General features: G+C 31.9%; 1 long non-coding RNA gene across 1 annotated transcript; it reads left to right on the top strand.

Annotated features, from left to right (window-relative positions):
• The first annotated feature begins 932 nt into the window (after nucleotides 1–932).
• On the top strand, nucleotides 933–5,304 carry LOC145139524 (uncharacterized). Its single transcript, XR_013721931.1, has 4 exons — nucleotides 933–1,263; nucleotides 1,424–2,000; nucleotides 2,917–3,070; nucleotides 5,163–5,304. It is a non-coding gene; the product is annotated as an uncharacterized LOC145139524 (long non-coding RNA).
• Nucleotides 5,305–14,418: the final 9,114 nt, after the last annotated feature.

Here is a 14,418-nt window from a genome sequence, read left to right as displayed (position 1 = left end):
TATAAGATAGCTCTAACCTCCTGGTGGTAAAACCACTTACATTGCAGCTCTTATGAAAAACACTGGTATGCTCTTTATTTGTGATGTCATTTGGATATAAAATATCTTATATATAAATTTTATCTAATTAACCAACCACATTATGTGATTCTTATTAGGTATTATTTATGCTAATGAAATGAAGGAGAAGAGGCTTAGTAAACTAACATCTAATTTACAACGATTGGGTGTTACAAACATTGTAGTATGCATCTATGATGGGAAGGAGGTTAGTTTTTCTAACTTATGTTTTAATCAGATGAAGCTTAATACTACTGATGTTAATTGGACAAAAGTTGCAATTTTTTGTCACACCTAAAAAAGCTACAATCTCTCGTCTATGCAAAAGATATGAAATCCCTCATCCTTATCAATTCATCATCAGAAATTGGTCTAGAAATATTGTTCAATCTCATATTTTTATATTGAGTTTCCATTTATAGGCAGTTTTGTAATTAATTCACTTTGTTTATTTGATTTGATTTCAGCTCCCGAAAGTATTGGGACATAACACAACAGGGTTTTGATAAGTTCTCAAGCTAAAATCAAATCAAACCCTTTAATTAAACATACAAAAAATCTACATTTGTTTGGATGGAATCTGGAATGGTCAATTCTATTCCGTCAGGCAAAACAAACATGTTTTTTTCATTAAGATATATATATATATATATATATATATATATATATATATATATATATATATAGAGTTGTGTTCCAATAAGAACATTTTTCCTGTGAGAACATTTGAGAACATTTTTTAGACTCTCGGTACATCTCTCTTATATTTCTCTCTCTACATACCTCTCTTATCTTTCTCTCTCTACATATCTATCTCATCATTCTTTCTCTCTCTCTCTCTCATCCGTTCCTATTTTCGTGACTTCGTTCTCAGATCTAGGGGCTACCAGACTTTTTTCTGATGTCCTTCTTCTCTAATTTTCAATCGTTGCCTTGCGATTTAAAGATTGGAAGAATTGTTAAACATCTTATCTTGAAAGGGGTGGAGAAGACGTGATATTGTTAAATCTGGAATTTCTATTCCCAAATCGGAGATGAAATCGATCAGAGCTGACCTTGAAGCTCTTACTGAAGCATTCAAATATGGAGAAAAGGATGATGTAACGCTAGTAAGGAAACATCAATGAACGAGGCTGTGGGAAACATCTTAATTATCATCTTCATCCCCCTCTTCTACAATTACACAACCGAAACCCTTCCCATGTATGATTGAATTATCACTCTACATTTCTAATTTCTGTTTAGGATCAAGCTATGTGTTTGTATGATTACACGAATCCATAATTTTAATTATTGTTTGACCAAATTGAGTAATTTACATTGAGACATAAACCAACAGATTTCATATATATGATCTATGCAGGGAAGACAGAAGCAGATCTTATTGTTATAGGGGGTGGTACTGGTGGACTCTATTGTGCATGAATCCTAGCAAGATACGGGAAACATGTAATAGTTCTCGAAAAACATGATCTACCAGGTGATGTTGCATGTTTTTCTGAAATCAAATAACCTATCCATCTGATACCAATGAAGCTCCTTCTTTATACATAATCCTATAGTCAATTGATGATAAGAGAGAATATGATTTAACGAAGAAGAAAGAAAATGGATTTCTCTTACAGAAGAGTAGAAAAAATCAACTACAAGCCAACCAATTGCTTGCTGAAAAGCAAAAACAAGAAGTTGAAACAGAGAGAAAATATTCAGTAGAGATTAAAGAAGCAATGCAAATGGCAATGAAGGGTTATGCACGGATGCTTGAATAATATGTTGATTTAGAGGAGAAACATATAAACATGCTAATAAGGAAACAAAGAATTCAAGATGGAATTGAAGATGTGAACAAAGCAGCAACAAAAGCATTCCCCACCAAGGGTAAAATGGTCAAAACAACACACAAGCACTCCCCATCAGCCATGAGAGCAACAAGCAAACTGGTAAACATGTTTTACCCAAGACAAATGTGCAAAATTTCATATTGTGTATTTACAACATTATAGTTTCTCTTTGGAAAATACATTAAACACCGTTGAGTATAACAACAAGCACTCTGATAATTTGGATTTCTTCCTTATGCTTGATTTAGAATGCTTGATTTAGAGGGAAAAGTTGAGATTCTTCAATTGATGCCAAAACCATGGATGTTGTAGCATTCTTTCACAGGTTTATCATTGTTTTTTAGGCACAAATTTTTCATTATTGATTTATTTCTATAAAAATATCTCATTTTTTGAAACTTATGTTATAGATTTGTTAGGCCTTCATAAATGAGTGAAGAAAGGATCAATGAATACATTGAAGGAAAGTATGAAAAACTAGGAGTTGATAGGTATGCTGATATTCTGTTTGACTGTGAATGATTTATCAATTATAATGTTGTTAATAAAAATTTTTCTATTACTATTGCTTGATTTTTGCTAACTTATTTTCTATTTAACATCTTTGCAAATAAACTCAACAAGGTTTGGCATGATACAACTATTCCATTTAAGGACATTATAGAACGATTCGAGGCATGAATGACAAAACATAACTTGTGCTTTTGTGTTGTTTTTACCATTTTACCCTTGTTGGGGAGTGCTTTTGTGCATATGTTAATATTGAGGTTGCTTTTGTGCAAAAGTTTGACAGAATGTTGCTTCCCGGAAGGAAAACAAAACAAAACATATATGCTAGCATAATGCTTTTTTTTGCATAAACAACGAGTTAACTTTCTCTATAACCAATACAACCATACTTTCTTGTAATTAAAAAACAAGGATCAAACTAGAAGGAAATTGACAATTGACTTTGATATTTTTTTTCTATAAGTCTTTAAATTTAACACTTTTCTTATACTTTGACTTGTTATAGGTTCATGAGAATAAAGCAAAGAATTATGAACCAGATTAGTGCAAATCATGCTACTTTGACTTGTTATAGGTTTATGAGAAGAAAGCAACGTCACAAGGTTTGTCCATGCTATTTGCCCATCATGCAATCCATAACTTCATCATGCAATCCACACGTGAGTTTATTTTTTTCCATTTTGTGATTTTATTCTTTTATCCTATTACAAGTTAGTTTCCCTTTTACCTTTTTGTAGTAAAAGGTAGCTTTTATACTGGGGAAAGTTCACATAATATGACAAAAATTCACAAGTGATTCACATATGAATTACATGTGATTCACATGTAATTCGCATGTAAATCACAAGTGAATCACATATGAGTTACATGTGATTCATATGTAATTTACATATGAATCACATGTAATTCACAAGTAAATCACAAGTGATTCACATATGAATTACATGTGATTCATATATAAATCACATGTGATTCACATATAAATCACATGTGATTCACATATAAATCACATGCGATTAACATATGAAACACATGTGATTCACAAGTGAATCACATCTGAAATATGAATTACATGTAATTCACATATAAATCACATGTGATTTACATATAAATCACATGTAATTCACATATAAATCACATGCAATTCACAAGTAAATCACATATGAATTACATGTGATTCACATATAAATCACATGTGATTCACATATAAATCACATGTGATTCACATATGAAACACATGTAATTCACAAGTGAATCACATATGAAATATGAATTACATGTGATTCACATATAAATCACATGTGATTCACAAGTGAACCATATATGAAATATGAATTACATGTGATTCACATATAAATCACATGTGATTCACATATAAATCACATGTAATTCACATATAAATCACATGCAATTTACAAGTGAATCACATATGAATTACATGTGATTCACATATAAATCACATGTGATTCACATATAAATCACATGTGATTCGCATATGAAACACATTTAATTCACAAGTGAATCACATATGAAATATGAATTACATGTGATTCACATATAAAACACATGTGATTCACATATGAATCACATGTGATTCACATATGAACCACATGTGATTCACATATGAATCACATGTAATTCACAAGTGAATCAAATATGAAAATTCACATATAAATCACATATGAATCACATGTAATTTATATGAATCACATGTAATTCATATGTGATTAAATACACAAGAACAAATATTGAATCAACACGTGAAAACAAATATTGTCCATGTAAATCATATGTTATTAAATACATATAAGCACATATGAATCACATGTGATTCACATATGAATCACATGTAATTCACAAGTGAATCAAATATGAATTACATGTGATTCATATATAAATCACATATGAATCACATGTAATTCATATGAATAACATGTAATTCATATGTGATTAAATATACAAGAACAACTATTGAATCAACACGTGAAAACAAATATTGTCCATGTAAATCATATGTTATTAAATACATATAAGCACATGTAAATCATATGTTATTAAATATTGTCTATGTAAATCATATATTTTTGTGTTTTCGATTCAACAATTTTTGTTTTTCCACATTAATCATATGTGATTAAATACATACAATCACATATGATTAGATATATGAGAAAAAAAATATTGAATCAAAATTGCGAAAACGAATACTATCAAAATAAATCATATGTGATTTGATAAACATAATCACATGTGATTATATACACGAGAGCAACTACTGAATCAAAGGACATGAAAATAGATATTATCTATACAAATCATATGTAATTAAATACATATAATCACATGTGATTAAATACACGAGACTAATTCTTGAATTGAAGCCGTGAAAATAAGTATTGTGCACATAAATTATATTTGATTAAATACATATAATCACATGTGATTATATATACATATAATCACATGTGATTATATGTATCTAGTCACATATGATTTATGTGGACAAGATTCATTATCGCGTTCTCGGTTCAATAATTGTTCTTTATCAACTTTAAACATATGTGATTAAATACATTTGATCACATGTGATTATAAGTATCTAATCACATATGATTTATATGGGTTGAAAGGTAAGAAAACATATCCCAAACAGAGGACTACAATCAAAGAGAAAATAAGGAAATATGTACATAAGTTTTATAAGATTAATGCAACAAACACAAGCTAAATAATGTTATAATTTTTGTGTAGGTTCTCGGAAAGGAAAGGATCCATCTTGCTCATGCTAGCTAATTTTCAAGATCAAGGAGGTGAGTACTAACTCTCCTATTATGTAGGCATTAACATGTGATTATGTGTATCTAATCATATGTGATTTACTTGGCTAAGATTCTTTTTCGCGTTCTAGATTCAATAATTGTTTTTTTTCCACTTTAATCATATGTGATTAAATAATTTAATCAGATGTGATTATATGTTTCTAATCACATATGATTTTATTTGGAAAAAACAAATCTTGTCTATTTAAATCATATATGATTAGATACATACAACCACATGTAATTATATACACGATAACCAATATTGAACCAAGAAAGCGAAAATAAATCTTTATCCAAATTAATTATATGTGATTAAATACATATAATCACATGTGATTATATGAATCTAATCACATATGATTTATGTGGACATAATTCATTTTTGCTTTGTCGATTCAATAGTTGATCTCATGTATTTTATCACATGTGATTATATGTATAATCGTATGTGATTAAGTACATGAGCACAACTATTGAATCGAGAAGGAAAAAATGCATCTTGTCCACCTCAAATCATATATGATTATATACATATAATCACATGTGATTAATTACACAAAAGCAATTATTCAGTCGAAACCGCAAAAACAAATATTGTGATTAGATACATATAATCACATATGATTATATACACAAGAACAACTATTTAATCGAGAACACAAAGATAAATATTGTCCACATATATCATATGTGATTAAATGCATATAATCACATGTGATTATATATATCTAATCACATAGAATTTATGCGAAAAATATTTATTTTCACGTTCTCGATTCAGTTATTGTTCTTTTGCGTTTAATTACATGAGATTATATGTATCTAATTAGATATGATTTACATGGACAATATTCATTTTCACATTCTTGTTCAATAGTTGTTCTTGTACATTTAGTCACATATGATTTCTGTACACAAGATTCATTTTCGCGTTTTTGATTAAATAGTTTTTTCTTTTTCCACATTAATCATATGTGATTAATACATACAATCACATATGAGTAAATACATAAGAAAAAATATTGACTCATGAATATTATCAATATAAATCATATGCGATTTGATACATATAATCACATGTGATTAAGTACATGAGTACAACTATTGAATTGAGAAAGAAATAATGAATCTTGTCCACATAAATCATATGTGATTAAATACATATAATCACATGTGATTAAACATATTAGAAAAATTATTTAGTCGACACAAGAATAAATATTTTCCATACGAATCATATGTGATTAAATATATATAATCACATGTGACTAAATACACAAGAACAAATATTGAATCAACACGTGAAAACAAATATTGTCCATGTAAATCATATGTGATCAAATACATATAATCACATGTGATTTAATACACGATGCCAATTATTAAATCGAAAACACGAAAATAAATACGGCCCACATAAATAATATTTTATTAAATACATATAATCACGTGTAGTTATATGTATCTAATCACATATGATTTACGTGGACAATATTTGTTTTTGTATTCTCGATTCACTAGTTTTTCACGTGTATTTAATCACATGTGATTATATGTATTTAATAACATAAATTATATATGATTCGATACATATAATCACATGTGACTCGATACATATAATCACATGTGATTATATACAAGATAAAACCTAATGAATCAAAAACACAATAACAAATCTTTGTAGGTAGGGTAGAGGTGGGGGTAATGGCGGCGGTGGTTGGTAGTGGTGGTGGTGGGTGGTGGTGGTGGTTGTGGTGGATGGGTGGTGTTGATGGGTGGTAGGTAGTGGTTGTTGGTGGTGGTGGCAGGCGGTGGTGATGGGTGGTAGTGGCGGGTGGTGGTGGCTGGGTGGTGATGGTAGTGGGTGGTGATGGTGGTGACGGGTGGTGGTGGGTGGGTAGTGATGGGTGGTGGTTGGTGGTGGTGGTTAGTGATGGGTGGTGGTGGTGGTGGGTGGTGGTTGGTGGTGGTAGGTAGTGATGGGTGGTGGTGGCGGGTGGTAGTGATGGGTGGTAGGTAGGGGTTGTGGGTGGTGGTGGCAGGCAGTGGAGGTGGGTGGTGGTGGCAGGTGGTGATGGTTGGGTGGTGATGGTGGTGGGTGGTGATGGTGGTGGCGGGTGGTGGTTGGTGGTGGTGGTGGTTACTGATGGGTGGTGGTGGTGTGTGGTGTGTGGTGAGTGGGTTTTTTAATTGTTTGTAACTATTTTTTAATTTATATGATTATTGTTTTATAATTTTACTTAAAAAAATTGTGTTTTTCAAATTTGTTCTCAAATGTTCTCGCGATAAGAAATGTTCTCGATTGAACGCTCCCCTATATATATATATATATATATATATATATATATATATATATATATATATATATATAGCTAGGTTTAAATGTTTCTAGCAACTCGTATGTTCCTAAATGCACCAATCACAAATTTGCAAATAATTAAATAATTAATTAAATCAAAAAGGGTATTTATGGTTTTTTGCACTTGCAATTAAGGAAACAAAATAAATATATGTTGACCTAATATCTCTTTTTTATAACCAAAGAATCGGCTGCTTTACAGTTTCACCCGATCACCACAGACACCAACACACCACCACCAAATTCTTCTTTCTTCAAAGAATCAAAGGACTTTAAGAAATTATACAGGTAATTATAAATTTTGTTATAGATTATTCATTCTCTCATTTTTTTCTTCACCCTCCACAAATAAAAATCAAGAACAAAATTGATCCGTCGACACTGAATAGTACACAGGCTCCAGCTGACAACCAAACACGACTTGATTTCTGATTTCACTAGTTAATCTTTCTTCTACTTGATTTCTAACCCTAAAGACGACTTTGGGGATGAAAGAAAAAAGAAACCAGATTATGGGGATAATTTCTAAACCTATAGTCTAGTTGGAACTTTCTTTTTTTGTTTATGTTTTTAGTTTTCTCTCTAACAAGAAATTTGAAGGCTTTTGCTCCAACAAGAAATTTGAAAAATTAAAAGTATAATTTTTATGCAGAGCAGTGGTCTTGATTGGATAATAACCACAAATTTTTAACTATGGGTGTATCTGACAGCAATGCTGCCGGAATGGAAGATCAAGCTCTAATTCTGTCAGAATGGAATCTCGATTTTATGGCATGAAATCTCAAATTACTCGTTAGTATTTGAAGGTATACACTATTTTATTGTAAATTTAGTCACATTCATGTATATATTAATTACATATGTTGTATGTTTCATCAAATGGAGTATAAAGATCTGAGCATCTGATTTTGTGCGCCCATTGTTTGCTAAAATGATTGAATCAAATATTTCAGCCAATTTTTTTGTAATCTTTGAACTATCATATCTCTCTCATACTAGCTTGGAATGATTTGAATTTTTTTTTCTGCATGTTCTCCTTTGTGCTAACTACAAGTTAGGTTCTGAAGTCATTTTAATTGGATTCATATTGCCTGAGTTACAGTCCTTCGAACATTGAATGTTGCAACTATATTTTAGCACTTTTACTTTGTTTAGAAAATTTGTGTGATCTTTGAACAATCATATTTCCCATATTCTTGCTTGTAATAATATGACCTTTTTCCAATGTATTGTCCTCTGTGTTAGCTACAATGTAGGCTGTAGAATCATTGTAATTAAATTAAATCGATTATTTGGATCAAGTGACTCGGGGAATAATTGATCAAGTGACTCAAGTATTACATTCTGTTAGAATAAATTAAAAGTCTTTAATGTCTAACACATTCTATTAGAATTTATAGTTTTGTTCTTTTAGAATATACTAAAAGTTTTAATATTTTAAAGTTGATTATGTTTTCTTTGTGGATATAGATTTTTAAGAGGCTGCCATTGATGTGAAAAAAAAAACATGGAGAACGAGAGTATTCTAGCAGAATGTATTGTGCCAGAATATATAAAGTGTTTCTTAACAATAATATTCTTTCAGAATGGATTAGAGTTTTTGTTAGATTTTGATGTTTTTATTTTTATTTTTTAACCATTCTTAGTTTTAATCTTTAAGAATAAATGTAATTCTTAAACCATTATTAATCATTTTTTTTTCATAATGAATGTAGTAATTGTTTAGTCTTATTCTTTACGAATTAATGTAATTAGTGATTCTTAAAAAATAAAATTTGTATTCATTAGAAAATGCTATTGTTGATAATATGTTGTATAATTCTTTAAGCATGTTAATTATAAAAAATATATTGAATGAACCATATTCTACAAGAATAAAATCGAAAATATATTTACTAGTTTATGTTTGACTCTCTATCATTCTGACAGAATAAAATCGGTTAGTATTAGAAATTATAATAGAATTAAATTTGAATTAATTTAAAAAATTCAGATTTAAAAAACTGAAATTAATTATCCCTTAAAATTCGAAAATTTTCTTTTTTAATGTAGGTTAATTAACCAAAACACCCTTCTGCTGAAATTTGTGTGATTATATGGTACATGTTACCTTATTGTAATATCGTAGACCCTCAGATCATGACCATTGATTTTATTCATCTATTGGTCCAGAACCGTGTTTATGGGCACACAATAGATGTAAGAAACAAAATAACTTAACCCATATATATATATATATATATATATATATATATATATATATATATATATATATATATATATATAGAGAGAGAGAGAGAGAGAGAGAGAAAGAGAGACAAAGAGAGAGAATGACCTGTTGATCAATGGAGACGCCAATCATTTTCCTTGACTTCTCAATATAATTCTTTATTTTAGGATCCGGACTTGCTTTCCGCTTATCATTATACACATAGAAACCTTTGCATGTTAGCTTATACCAGCACCTTGGCCTCACTATCCACATCTAATTGCACACACCTTAAATTTCATGTCTTTTTCCCCTCACTATAACAATAAAATAAACAAATTGTTACTTCTTGAACCTAATATATAACAAGGAAAAAAGCACTTACAGAGTGTGATTATTAATGTCATTGATGAATTAGTCAATGGTACTTTTGCTTGTTCATTGGGGAAATTTATCAAACAGGTGGTGTTCATAAAAAAACCACTCTATCAACATCACTTCATCCTTCCCACCATTCAAGATTCATCAAAAACATAAGAAGCAAATAATTTAGTAAGATAAAAGGGGATCAGGAAAAAGTAAAAATAAACAGGTCGTAGGCTCGGTATCAACAATTATAAACTGTATTGAATTAACCTTCAATTTCATAGTAAAAATCAAAATTCAAAACAAACATCATTCAACAGAATATGAAGAACATATATTGAGATCTAGAGAACACAAAGAGGAGAATAGGCGAGATGAGTGCAAACTATTGCCCCAAAACTTACCAGCTAATGGAAATTGGCAACTCGATAACATAACGAAGGCCATGTGGAACAGTGGGGCAATTAGAAAATTGAACATAACAAAAAAAAATTAAAGATGTCAATGACAAAATTGATATCGAGATAGAATCAGACAAACAACAAGAGAGGGGCATGAGAACAACAATGACTAATAAGGGAGTACTGATGATATTACCTGCATAGGGTTAAAGAGGAGAATGACAAGAAGAGGCAGCAGGTCTGATGATACGATGAGCACAGAGACAATGATGGAGGCATAAGAGCCTCAAATGACGATGAGAAGGGCGATGCGATGGAGGCGCGTTCGTGATAGGGAAAAGAAATGAGGATTCAGAATAACAGACGACTAGGGAAGGAAGGATTTCAAAGCGTAAAAAGCAAGACTTAGGGTTCTGATGGGTTTGCTAAAATTAAAGATCCGGACGAATTATAAAACGGTGACAAGGTACACACCAGAGTACCAACGCTAACACACTCGACAATGTGGCGTTTTCTAATTTTTTGGGTTTCTAATCGAAGCAGGGAGGTCGATAGATGTTTTCAAACTGAAATCGGAGATTAGAGAGCCGAAGAGGAGAGAATCACAGAAGCATGAAGTGTGGATTGAGTTTTTAGGGTTCAATGGTAGTGGCGATGGCTTAGGGTTTACAGAGAAGGAAGGAGTAAATGAAGGGAGATACAGAAGATAGAGTGTAGAAGCGGGGTACTTCAAAAATTTATAATTTTAGAGGATTTCATTTTCCCCCTTTAAAAACACACATTTGTGTAAAAAATTATAAAATGACATTTGTAGAGGACATGCATTTAAGATAAGCACCCTCTATTTTTTTATTTTTTGTAGGACAGTAATTTTAGGGCACGCAAAAATGCGTGTCCTCTATCATTCAAATTTTAGAAAGCTGACATTATTTTTGGGACACAAAAAAATGCGTATCGTAAATAAGTGTGTGTCATTGTTTGCATGTCATCAAACGACTGTTTTCTTGTAGTGGAGGCTGAAGGTATTAGGTTTTGGTGATGAGATAAGGAGCTTAAATAGGGTCCAAGACCCTAAATTATGGTTTGCATGAAACTGGAGTACGCCCTGCGTACTCCCATTACACTTAGCATACATCTCCAAGTAGCTGCGATCATTCTCCCTAGTACGCCCCGCGTACTAGGGTTTGCCTTAAACCCTACCATCTTCCGAAGGCCATAACTCCTTTGTTATAAGTCTGCTTCCAACGATCCTTATATCCACAGAAAGGTGACGAGAAGCTCTACGCTTCTATCAACCCATACTTGCCTTAAAACTTCCCGAACTAAAATCCAATTTCCATAAAAGCCCGAACGTACGCTTTACCGATATACCCCTAGGCTTCGAAACACAAACCGAACTCCCAGATCATCTAAGTTACATTATGCACACCCAAATGGGTCCAGATCTCTTTTCCTCAAAGGTCCTAAGCCTGATGATACATGATCTTCGGGCCACCACCCTGCATTAGGAAACTATTCAGAATAGGGTGTTACATCCCCCACAAAAATATTTCTAGGTTTAATTTCACACCACACCCGCCTCTCACCTCTTAGGTGCTGTTTGTTTTTTGTAAAAAAAACCTGTTCTTACCACTTATTGTTGCGCGGCGCAACACACGCGCAACACTTTTAATTTCATAGCAGTTTATTTTTTTAAATGGCTTTGGGCTCAAAAACCTATGCCCGTCCTCTGCCCCATACAACATTGGCATTGCCTCTTCTCACCTCTTCTTAACCTAAACCTAAAAGAAAAAAAAGAACGGGATATAACATTGAAAACAAACATCGCTCATTCCATCTCCCATCGTTCTTCCTTTCCCATCGAGTCATCGCAGCAGCTCGTACGTCGCCGGTCGCCATGGCTGCTCCACCCTAGCCGATTTTATGTTCGCTGCTCAAACATGTATGTTTCTTCTTCTAATTCAGTTCTTGAAATCGACAGCTGCTGTTGAAATCAGTTCTTCTTTTCGGCAACATTTATATGTTTATGAAATCAGCTGTTTTTGTATGTTCTTGAAATCAATTGTTTTTCTGATTTTCTTGTTGAAATCATCAATATTGATATGTTTATGAATTCAAGTTTATGTTGATTTTCTGATTTTCTTGCAAGTTATGTTGATTTGATGCATGTCAATGAAAAGTCTGATTTTTGTTACGTTGATTTGCTTCCAACCAAGTATATGTTTTATTTCTTTGTTGAATTGGATGTCTAAAGAGTTGGATGGTTAGTATACATATAGCGGTAGTAATTTAAGAGGGAAACAAGTTGTGCACTATAGGTGCTCAATGAAATGCTTTAGAGAACATTGAAGTTTAATTTAATTGCATTTCGTTTGGTCTTGCACATCTCTAGTAACAAATGCAAATGGTTAAATGTTATATGCTTGTAATCAAAAGTATGCTGGTAAAAATGTGATGTATTTATGCTCTTTAAAATCGTACTTGTATTTGTGAAGCAGGTGAAGCAAAGACAAAGAGGAGTCAAGAGAATGTTTCTCAATGTGTTGAATCAAGTTTTTGTGAAGGATCTCCAAATCAAGAGCAATTTGAAGCAATTCATAAGGACACTATTTAGCTAAAACAATGTAATTTTAATGTTAATTCAATTACTTTGTAAATAGTATTTAATAGTATTATTGAATGTTTTTATAAAAAATGTAATGAATTTCATTTTAATGTTGCAAGACTAAAATTATTAAATTTTTTGATTTGAAAAACTATTATAATTTTGTAAAATTAATTTATTTAAATTTCAGTATATTGCAGCAGTCTGCAGAGGTTAAAAACAAACAGACTTCTTATTACAGCTTGCAGCCGTTTGGTCCACCTCTTCTACTGCAGAGGGTTGTAGAGGTGGTCCGCAGACTTCTTGAATTTTTTGCTTCGAAAAAACAAACAACACCTTATTCTTCGCACCCTCCTCATTCATCTGGGCTGTTCATTCTCCATCTTCCTACACAAACACATGGCTACCATCAATTTTCCATCACCAGTTCCACTAATTCAAGCCTCTATCACAAGTTTCCAAAAAGTTACCTAACATAATTTGAAAGAGAATTAGAGATTTTCCATCCTTCAATATCTTCCGCCTTCATTCTCACTAGTTGATTCTCTGTGGTCCATCTCTCCTCAACCACCTCCGACGACCAAGGTAATCGCTTCATTTCATCAGACGTGTTTGGAATTAGATTCAATCTATGGTTGCTTCACTGTTTGAAATTTGGTTAATGCTTATAGTTTATTTGTTTTAGCTCATCGGTGCCTTCTTCAAGCTCCTATGGTCCATCTCTTCTCCACCACGGGCGAGCTCCTCCATCACCGACGACCAAGGTTATTACTCCAATTCTTCAAATCTGTTTGGAATTTGACTCAAACCATGGCTGTTTGAGATATGTTTGATGCTTCTAGTTTATTTTTGATGCTTCAAGCCATTAGATTTTTCCATTTGAATATTTTCCATCATATTGTGTTTGATGCTTCTAGTTTATTGTTTGAAAACCATCATATTATTGCTTGATGCTTCACGACTAATTGTGTTTGATGCTTCCATTTGAAAATTTGTCATCAGGGTCTTGTTCGATGCTTTAAGACAAAAGATTGTCTTTGTCTTCGATGCTTAAAATGCTACAGATCGTTTATCTTTTCCTCCTTGTTTTATGGTTGTTTCAAAACCAACATAGAAACTAGTTTTACTAAAATGATATAATTAATCGATCGTTATCCTAATAGATGTTCTACAAAAGCAAATTCACTGCCCACAGGACGCCAAGAGACTAAAGTGATCAACTTTTGACTAATTCCGTAAATAAAA

Source organism: Lactuca virosa, chromosome 9, assembly GCF_052849685.1.
Source record: "Lactuca virosa cultivar CGN04683 chromosome 9, Lactuca_virosa_CGN04683_v6, whole genome shotgun sequence".
Taxonomy (NCBI): Eukaryota; Viridiplantae; Streptophyta; class Magnoliopsida; order Asterales; family Asteraceae; genus Lactuca; species Lactuca virosa.
This window is presented reverse-complemented; position numbering and strand designations above follow the sequence as displayed.